Genomic DNA, 11,408 nt, shown 5'->3' on the forward strand with positions numbered 1-11,408 from the left:
GCCTTGTTCTTACTAAGTATAGACTCTGGCTAACATAGTTTAACGTGAGTTAAAGCTCCCCACCGACTACAAATATCACAAAGAAAAGATTGATGAGAATCATCTCCGAAGAAGGATTATGCTTGAAAAAAAAAAGCCTTCAAGAGTCAGTTGGTGCAATTTGAATACTTTAGGCAGTCTAGAGTCTATTGAACGCGAAGCAATAAATTTTTCAGTCATTTGAGCTACGGTGTCACGGATGTGACCAAGACTAGTTTCTATACTCAGTCTCTAGAGAAGAATTTCTAGTGTTCCCTTTAAGTTTATAGTGGAAATATAGTTTTCCACCTATATAAGGAGTTCAGACAAGCAATATATTGATGGCACAAAGACCAAGCCAATATGCATAGCGTGAAACGCTAGAACTTTGTCTTAGGAAACCTCGCTACCCCCAAGAGATCCAAGTAGTCGCCTCTAACTGAAGCTATGTCCAAGACCTATCCTAAAGTCGTTGGGGGACCCATGGCGCACCACCCCCAAGTGGTATTGCACCAAGAAAGTTTCTTGATCTCTCATTCAATACTTTCAAATGCTACACTTGATCTCTCATTCAATACTCTCCACAGGGGAAGTTCCTAACTTTGTCGCCATTTAGAGTTAGAAAAAAACACTTTCGACCATCCTAGTTTATGGCCGTTAGCTTCATAAGTCATGACTACACGCTTTAAGGTTGTGGTGTTTCATTGTAGGGATGTTAATCATAAGTATGGCCTGTACTTGGAAATGAGGTGAGACTCTTTTAGAGTTTTGATTAAGTTGTAATGGATTGGGACCTATAGTACAACTTTGATGTAGCTTATTATGGTTATTACCGTGAACCTCTCACACTCATATTATAGTAAAATGTTATTTTATTGACCCAAAATAAAAAGATTTGGAAAAAATTGGGTTAGAACCGTAATCCGCCTTATTCTACATCGAAAAGAAGTTGTAACTCTTGACAAAGAGCAATTTAGGTGGTGATTTTTGTTATTTAACGTGGCGGGTATTGAGGTGCCTCTTCCTCTTATACTGGCTATAGCCTCACTATCCATTGGAACACCTTTAGTGTACTTAGGATTGTTGACGATGAATATTGTTAAATTAGATACGGATCACTATTGGACCAAACACCACATCTAGGCTAATGCCATATGCTTGTGGCTCTCAACTCCCCTGAATTTGAAGGTCTATTTATCTAATGGTTGAATCAAAACATTGCAATGTGATAGTGGTTTTAAGTTTTGATAATCACTTCTTGCGACATCTCGGGACTCAAGTATTACAACAAAATAACCGGACTCTCTCTGCAACAAAATGAACTTGACTCGTCCCTCGTCAAGCATAGGGAAACCACCTTGATAACATACATTCAAGTAAGTTTGAAGGAAGGGCAAGCAGTCAAAAAACACCACAATGCCCCGGATAACACACTCGGCTTTTGGGTCTAGTTATATGGCATTGCTAACATCAATTTGGATAGAATCAAAGCCTAATGCTGTTATATGTGATTTTGGGTCTAACATTCTACACTGGCAGAGGTAGTAAAACAGGTAAGTGTTTATAATATCTCAAGCTCGGCTTTTGCTACTTAACTTCTCCTTAAAGAGAAGCCAACTACTCTGCCGACACCCAAGTATAGATCAATCTTAGCTAAATATATGTACATTTTAAATCCTATATGTGAAACACAAACCATTACATTTATAACGCATGCTAAAGAATTCATAAACACAATAAAGAGAGAAATATACAAAGTGAGTGAAGTCCATTGGTCAGAATTAAAATAATGAGCCTCATAATTTAAAACATTCAGTTTCAATTATTAGTTTAGTTAGTAGTTACCTTTCAGAAAAATGCAGAATATAGCTTTTACGACTAAGGCTTCAAAGCTTGGAAAGCAGTATTGCTTTTTGAGAGGGTTAAAGGTCGAGCATGTTGGATGGTCTATAGGTCTTAAAGCTTTGAAAACCTCATTGTGTCCTAACTCATGAGAAAGTGGGTGTGGGTTTGTTGGACTCTGTTTTGCCTCTGATCCTCCGGTCTACCATTTGTAAATTTGTTTCAATATAACCCACACGGAATGGGCGTGGGCTGATTAAGCATCTAGTTCAAATATAACTGTTCAGCCACAACAATACTATTTAGAACACAATGGCATGTGCCAAATTGCAATTGTCATTATTCCATCAACATCCGAAAAAACAAAACAATAGCTTTCTTTAGTTTAATTGGCATATGCAATGTATAATATAATGCTTTATAGTACATGGTTGGGTCACTTGTATAAACTGCAAATTCATTTGAGCTTCAGAACAAATATTCTACTTCTCAAACAAACTCAATTACTAACACACACTTATAAAACTACAAAAACAAAAAAAAAATGGTGAACAACCCATTTCTTAATTTCACGTTACCACTCACACATAAAAACTAATCTTTCAAAGCAAATAAAATATCTTGTAGAAGCTAATAAGAGATTCTCGGTTTTCTACACCAAAAAAAATTGGTGAACCCAAAGACAAGAATAGAAACATTACAGAAAATGTGAGTAGAAGACATGCTTGAAAGCAATGTGAGAGGAAAATAACAGTTATATCTAGTCGCCATACCGGATTGTGAGAGCGATTGGATTGTGAGAAGATGTAAAAATTTGGATGGCTATCCGGTGAAACTCTGTGCAAATCAAGTCACAGGAGCTATCAGGCTACAACTCTAAAGGATTCTAACGCCACTCAATAATGCAATCAAGACTACGACATATTCACAATTCCTTCAATCCTTTTAAACTCACACTTTGTTGAAAATCGAGGGAGACACTCAAACCAATTGATAAACAAGTTGATATACCTCCTAATCCTTATTTACTCTATAGTCATCCTTACCATAATCGCCTCATACATTATACCAAATCCCAAATACACGAAATTCTTTAAATTGGTAAAACAAATGATTTTCGATTAAATGCAACTAAAGGGAAATTAATGATACCATTTATCATCATAACAGTGAATGGTGCTAAACTAAACAAAAACTCTACTATACCATCATCGTTATTACTTATTACCATCAAAATGTATAAAAAGATAATAATATACAGCGATATCATTTCTATTGGTGAAAAAAAACAAACTATACGTTAAATAACCACTATACAAATAACACTACTCAAAAACCTAGGGTACTGAAAACTAGCTTGTATAACTTACCTGTTAACTTAACAGTTAGAATAGCATTACTCTTCCTCATCATAAAAATTCAACTGGGTGCTTTCTTTATCATGACTGCATGCAATATGATTTCTTTATCTTATATATAATTAAATAAAGAATTATGTGTCCCGAGATTTTTTAACTAATGGAGCTACGGAGCTACTTTATTCTTTCATGCAGACCAACAGACGGATGCAATAACCTTTGGCCCCAACCTAGACTAAGGCTAGTATCAAGTATCAACTGTCAAGACTTCGATTCGAGCCAACTGAACTTCAATATGTACAACAGTACAAGCTCGGTTAATCAATAAGTTTTTAGTTAGTGTGCATGAGCCTCCCGTCGAGCCAATGGCACAAAGAAGAGCCCATACAATATTTGTCTACTCGGGCCAATCTAGCTTAGTACTGTCTCTTCATATAACTGACCTAAACTTAGCCACAGTGAAATATAAATATAAACAAATCAAGTAAAATGCATCTTATAAGAACAATAAAGAGATCTTGACTTGAGTTCTCACTGGTAACAGGTCAAAAGGCAAATTTAGCAAGAAATTTGATCATCAAACTTTGGCATTGGTTGTCAAACTTTGTCACTACTTGGAAAAAAAAACTAACAATCTACTCTACACAATGTTGAATTATTACAATAATAAAGACAACTATTCAATCTCAATTACAACGACAAAAATGATTATAGTTCAATAATTATAGTTTCCTAAAAATAAAATCAACGACAAAAATGAACCTTAACGACGACACGTTTGACATCTTTAATGAATGTTCCAGATATGGACCGAGTTAAAAACTCGTTGAGAGAGAGCGAGCGAACTTGGAAATATAGAATGGTGTACCAATTATAATGCGATATTTTAACAAGAACTTTGACTAACATTAGAAACTTAAAGTACTGTTAAGGAACTTACCTATATCTTTCCACAGTGATTGATTACTTCTAAATTTGTCTCAATTGATTGATGCCTGAGTCCTGACGACGCGGTTTGAAGTTGGAGTAACAATCGGCAGTGATTTTGAAGTTGAAGTTGAGTGACTTTTGAAATAGCCGTGAGTGTGGATAAGAAGTCGATTTCAAATAGGCTGTGGGTGTTATGTTTTGCTTCAATTTCGAAATAGCTGATTTTTTGAAGACCATTCATGAGAAGAACTAACTTTGTTCTTTGGGCTTCAATCCATCAAATTCGAGAGATTGGGCAGTGAGAAGAACTAAATCGGTTCAATCGCGAAGAACCAACCTGCTCAAGTTCTTCAATCCATCAAATTTTGAAATCCATCAAATTTCTAACTAACCTGCTCAAGTTCTTATAATAAACAATAGATTGTTTGATTGTTTATGTTGTAAGGTTGTAATTTGTGATTGTTTATGGATTAGATTGCTTCCACCTAAATTGATTTTGGGTATTGTTTGTTAGGGTTTCGCGAAGGATTTTTCTTGCTGATAGAGATGACCGGTTGAAGAGGTTTTTCGGTTTCCTCACATGGGGGTGTAATGGGCCTTTAGTTGGGCTTTGTTGTTTGGACTTGGGCTTGGAGGCTGCCCAATCTAATTTCGATGGCTAATACAAAGACTTTAAATTATTATATGTAGCATACTACTATTAAACTACTAGATATAGCATATAATTAAGTATCCAACAACAAATGACATTGTAATCTACTTGCCATTAGATATATCATCCGACCTCATATATCATACTATTTTTGTTTTTTTTGAAATATGATCCCCCACCTCAAATATGATAATCTGAGACAATTACAAAGGAAGTGAGAGAGCCTCACCTATAACAACACATCGTTACAAACAAAGAATGCACCCTCAAGAATGGGCATAAACTAATTATTCACTAGTAATAAGAAGTTCCCAACGGAGAACCAAGTCCCTAAACCTATCCTTCCTCTCTATTATGCTGTTAGGGTTTTTCGTTTTATTATTGTTAGGGTTTTTTTTTAGTAAAGGGATAAGGAAAGCTTCTTCGTTGTTGGTTCTATTATTACTAATGATGGTTTTTTTAGGAGGGTTTTAGGATGGAGAAACTTCTGAAATATTTCGAATTGCCACTGACATTACACAATGGAAAGTTATTCATATTTGTTTCCGAGGGAATAATAACATGATCGATGATAACTACTTCGGCTTCAATAAATGCATAGGAATCTTACACTAGAAGTAAAAACCGATCAAATTCAATGTTTAAAAACTGTTAGAAGGTTTGTTTGTCCCCAATTGTTTGTGTGCTTTGTTTTCTAGGCTCCCCTTGTTTCTATATCTAGGTATTTTAATCTTTTGGTTTTTTCTTGTTTTAGCTTTCTCATTGTATTACACTGACGAGGTGAACAAATCCTCAAACCACAATATACAAAGTAGAGGACTAAAAATGAGTCATTGAAAGCAGGTCACTTATTTCAAGCATGATGAAGTACAGATGGACCATATGAATCATTGAAAGCAAATCACTTATTTCAAGCAAGATGAAGTACAGATGGAGTACATAGGTAATCTAAGGTAAAGGTTAACAATGGGAAATGACAGCAACAAATCTACGGAAGAGCTTCCTCTTCTGGCCATTTGAGTTATCGATTCCAATGCGACAAATACGAAACAGCAAGTATCACATTTAAAAGTAGCCCCACCGCCTGCACTCTCACATTCTAGGGTGTGTACCTATTTTTACAACAAAAAAATAATCATGTTAGTCTCAAACTTCAAAAACTTGATGTATAAGAAATTGGATATAAATGAGCCGAGTTCATAAGTAAAATTTCCACAACCTCAACTCAAGACATAAGCATAAACAAAACATTAATCTAATTCTATTTGGCATCATTCTAAATGAACATGCAACATAAGCAATAAACGGGTTCACCAAGTACCTAAAGCCTCATGAGAGATCGGAATTCAATTGGTAAGTGCTCATTTATGAGGCATACGACCACTATCAACTATCTTCTCTATCTCTCGAGGATACCAATTTAATACATGCATAGTGCATCCCAGAAGTAAGTCAATTTTCATCGATGATATATGAGAAAAAATTGTGTACATAGCTTACGGCCATTAACAAATCTGTTAAGCATCAATTTTTCCAAATACTTATCGTGCACTTGAATTATGTCTCCATCCCAAGCAAATCGTGTTGCAATGAAACATATACATTACGCACACCGGTTAATACAATAACATATACATCTCGGTGATGGAAAACTCAATTGTCATTGCAAATACATACGACTACTCATTCTTTATAATCAAATGAACGAGTGGGCATCATAAAAGGTTTTCGATTGACTTACATTTTACAAACTTTACATGTGCGGACTTGAAAACCTCCCAACCACTAGTCGCTTTTTCAAGACATTGAAACGTTGTTGAAGATTCTCTTGAAAGTAGCTTTTCACCAAGCTTTGCTGTAGTGGACGATTGTTGTCAACACATATTACCATAACCACTTTCTGTTTCCCTCTCTCTCATTCTTCTTGTTCACTTTTGTGTAAGCCAGGCTTTTTCGTCCTTTTCCCACATTATTTTTGTCACGGTTAACCTTTGTGCATGTGATGTAGTACTATGACATTGTTTATCCATGTCTATGGAACAACTCTTAACCTAAAATATAAGGAAATATTTGAGAAGCTGGACATGATAGAGTTAGCTACCCCAGGAGGCTGTCAAGTTATAATGATCTATCCTCTCAAATTAAAAGTTTCAATTTGAGAGGATAGATCATTATAACTTGACAGCTACCGGGATAGCCAACTCTATTATAACCTTCTTTTCTTATATGAGGTTCCTATATTTCCATACCTATTAGGCCGTGCTTTGAATGTGAATTCAAATAATAGCTAGGGAAATGGCATAGTGAAACCCTCATACCTCTAGGTTAATTGTTCAGTAATAGAAAAGTTAGAGATAAAAAAATTCGTAGTATTTACATCACATAAACGAGTAGAGGTTAATGACACACCACTAGCAGTACCCAAATCCCCCATGTCATAGGCTTCATCTAGTAGATGATGATTACCATAACCATTTTCTGTTTTCCCTCTCTCTCTCTCATTCTTCTTGTTCACTTTTTGTGTAGGCCTTCTCGTCCTTTTCCCACATTATTGTTGTCACACTTAACCTTTGTGTATGTGATGTAGTGCTATGACTTTGTTTATCCATGTCTATGGAACGACTCTTAACCTAAAATATAAGGAAATATTTGAGAAGTTGAACATGATAGAGTTAGCTACCTCATGAGGCTATCAAATTATAATGATCTATCCTCTCAAATTGAAAGTTTTTTCAATTTGAGAAGATAGATCATTATAACAACGAACCACCGTGATAGCCAACTCTATCATAACCTTCAATTCTTTTCTTATATGAGGTTCCTATATTTCCATACCTATTAGGTCGTGCTTTGAATGTGAAATCAAATAATAGGGAAATGACATAGTGAAACCCTCATACCTTTTAGGATAATTGTTCAAGAATAGAAAAGTTAGAGATAAAAATTGTCATAGTATTTACATCACATAAACGAGTAGAGGTTAATGACACACCACTAGCGAGTACCCAAATCCCCCATGTCATAGGCTCCATCTAGTAGATGATGATTACCGTAACCACTTTCTGTTTTCCCTCTCTCTCTCTCTCTCTCTCTCTCTCTCTCTCTCTCTCTCTCTCTCATTCTTTCTTGTTCACTTTTTTTTGTGTAGGTCGGCTTTCTCCCCTTTTCCCACATTATTTTTGTCACACTTAACCTTTGTGTATGTGATGTAGTACTATGACATTGTTTATCCATGTCTATGGAATAACTCTTAACCTAAAATACAAGGAAATATTTGAGAAGCTGGACATGATAGAGTTAGCTACCCCAGGAGGATGTCTGGTTGTAATGATTTCCTCTCAAATTGAAAAGACATCATTATAACCTGACTACCACTGGGATGGCCAACTCTATCATAACCTTCTTTTCTTATATAATCTCCTCCCAAATTGTGTTAACCACTAAAAGCTCTGGGACTAAAACCCTCCTAATATGGCTTCTACATGCGTGAAGAAGACAAATCAAGTAAAAGACACTTTTTCCTTTTTAATCCATGAAAGTTATTCTAAAAAAAAAAAAATACATTAATATTTAAGTAGTTAGCCAGCAGCTAATTAAACAAGACCAAGACCCCCACCTAAACCCCTAATACAAATCATCCCACTAGGGAAGATCATACCACCCCACCCGCGACCCCATCAAAATACTGAGAGACCCCCAAAGACCATCCAAGTTAACAACACCCGATTACCTATCATACCACCCGGCCAACAGTTTTATGACCATGCAATCCAAGTTAAAGATATTAGGTATTAGCTTTGTGCACGGTTAATATATTGAAGAACATGTAGAGTCAACTTAGCTAAAGGACTAAAGAAGCAACAACTTATTACCTTAAAAGCATGTGCTAGAAGTAGTTGGACTCGTCTCATACGATTTTTATAATGGCTTTGGTACTTGTTTCACTTGAAAAGGACCTCAAGACATCGGTCGATTGTTGCATCCTCTATGGACTCGCTTTGATCTTTGAGTGCTTGAATGGACGGCTACAAGGAAAATAAAGAGATTAAGTTCAAGATACTCAAACTCGATATCTTGATCTAGGAATTAAAAAATTTCCCATCAACTACCACTTTAAAATATCACGATTGCTCAAAGTAAGATGCAATACTTATGACATAACACGTTAATAAACCGAAACTGGCTTTGGTATTCTTAAACACTTGTGCATTGAATGAACTTTTATTTCCCCATAATTATAGCAATATCAATCAGCTTTTTGATTATTAGTTCTCTCAACACTCATACCCAAAGTAAAGAGTAAGCCATGACTAAAGGCATTCTCTACATCGACTTAAAGGTTTTGCAACATCTTAAGAATATGCACATCAAGGGAACTGTCCAACGGACTCACTCATCTAGTAAGCCTCGATATAACCATTTCGGTCAATGAAAACCCGGTGAGTATTTATCAAACATCTAATGCCCACAAAACAGAACCCCGACAAGTTGAAATATTTTCAAACAACTACACAGAATCACACAACTTGACAGAGATATAAGCCTTTTAGATATGCATTAACACAACAAGCCAATATAAATAGAACAAAGAAATAAATCAGCGCCAACCACAAACAAGTCACTGAAAATAGAACAAAGAAATAAACAAAAACTGATCACACTATTGTGCACTTCATAATTCAACTCGTCTCAACATTTCCACTTGCATAAATAATCCTTATTATAATGACAAGAATAAACAAGAAAAAAGTATATAACTACATATGAGAAGAAATATTGATAATTTTTCTTTTTTTTTTTTTTTCTCAGTATATTGAATAATCTTTCACCAAACAAGACAACAAACACCAACCCCAGTTTTATCAAGGACATACACATAAATACCACGCACAATAAACGAACTGAGAAGGGAGCAATATAAATCTGCCCAAAAATTATTACTGCGTGAGCAAGTTTTTTCCCTTTTTTGTTGTTTCTTTTGAACATTAAAAAATATAGATATACATGTAGGGAATTGAAATAGTATCCTTCGACTGTAGACCATGCCAACAAAGGGGCCGAGGAAGTTTAATTAAAATGCAAATGTGCGCCTAAGTACACAAGCTTTGTATGAGCAAGAATGATAAAATCTCCTAAAATCTTTACTATGAACAGAATACCTAAAGGCCCTGGCCATACCTAGAATCATGCATTACCATATGATCAATCAAGATAGTGCAATAACTAAAACCATGAACAAGGAATTGAAAAGTAATCTATAAATCACCTGGAATGTATTATCCTTGACAAATTAAAAACCAAATGATCTCTCCTTCAACCAATTAGCTAGCGAGTAGTTGAGAACCCTCTCCATCTGGTATTCAATAGACACTTTTCAGTGTGAAAGATATGTAGGTCAGTAGGTATCAACTTGATCAGACACCACCTGTTCAAGTATCGCAAGGTTGATAAATTATGTAATAATTCAAACATAACACTGTTTTTTTTTTATAACCAATGGTAAACCTCAATTGAAACTATGGATTAAATCAATAGCTGCTAACAAGACCTGTTTCTAATTTCCCACCCGACTACCATTATTAACAGACTACAACAACAATGCAGTAGTATGAACCAAATTGAATCCAAAGTACACTTAAAAAAATTACGCACAACTGCCCACTTTTAGCATGGTGGGGAAGGCTTTATCGAACTTGAAGCAATACAAACACACTGACTAATGAAGTCGTGGGACATCACTATCTACTTTGTGAATGGTTTTTAAAATGTGTCCTTTCCCATTGAGTAAATTGACTAAAGTATACGGCGAATTTGCAAATGAAGACACACCCATTACCAATCATCGTAAAAAAAACCTTCATATGGTTCAGTTGAAAAAGCTTGGGGCCATGGAGCAAACATGGGCATGGACAGTAGAGCATGGTTGAGTGATTTTTATGATTTCCAATCCAAACATTAGTCGTCTTTACTGATTTCATATTTAATCCATAACCAACACTTGTTCAAACCAAAACTAAATAAAGAATGGGGTAATGAAACAAAAAACATTAAAAAGTTGTTGATTACCTTTTACACGATAAACCGAACGGTGGGTTGTAAGCGAGAAAGCGGAGTCAAATATGAGATGAGAAATTAGAGAAGACAAATAAAGTGAGGTGAGGTGATAGAGAAGGAGAGAAAATAGGAAAGAAGGCCGTAGAGAAAATGGACTAGAACAAGCGAAAGAGATGTGAGATGTGTTGTTATATTATTACCCTCTTCTATTCCTTTTACTAAAACTTTTAGAACTTTCTCACCCGGTCACCAAAATTTAAAACGAGTGGACATAAATCCAGCGCGCCCTAGCTTTAACTTTTTACCAAGTATAATTAACGATGGTCCCACAACAAAATAAAATGAAACAAGTGAAAACACATACGCCTCCCCTGCTCTATCTCTCTACCTCCCACTACTCTCTCTTTCCATTTTTTCTGGTCTGTTATCTCATCTCTTGAAATAAGTAGCATTTTTATAGGCTGAAAACGCAGTGTTTGCTCTCTTCTTGTTATAAACAAGTAACATCATTGCCCACTACATACTGATTTATACAAGCGTGGAAATTCTTTTGT

The sequence above is a fragment of the Coptis chinensis genome, chromosome 2, assembly GCF_015680905.1.
Source record: "Coptis chinensis isolate HL-2020 chromosome 2, ASM1568090v1, whole genome shotgun sequence".
Taxonomy (NCBI): domain Eukaryota; kingdom Viridiplantae; phylum Streptophyta; class Magnoliopsida; order Ranunculales; family Ranunculaceae; genus Coptis; species Coptis chinensis.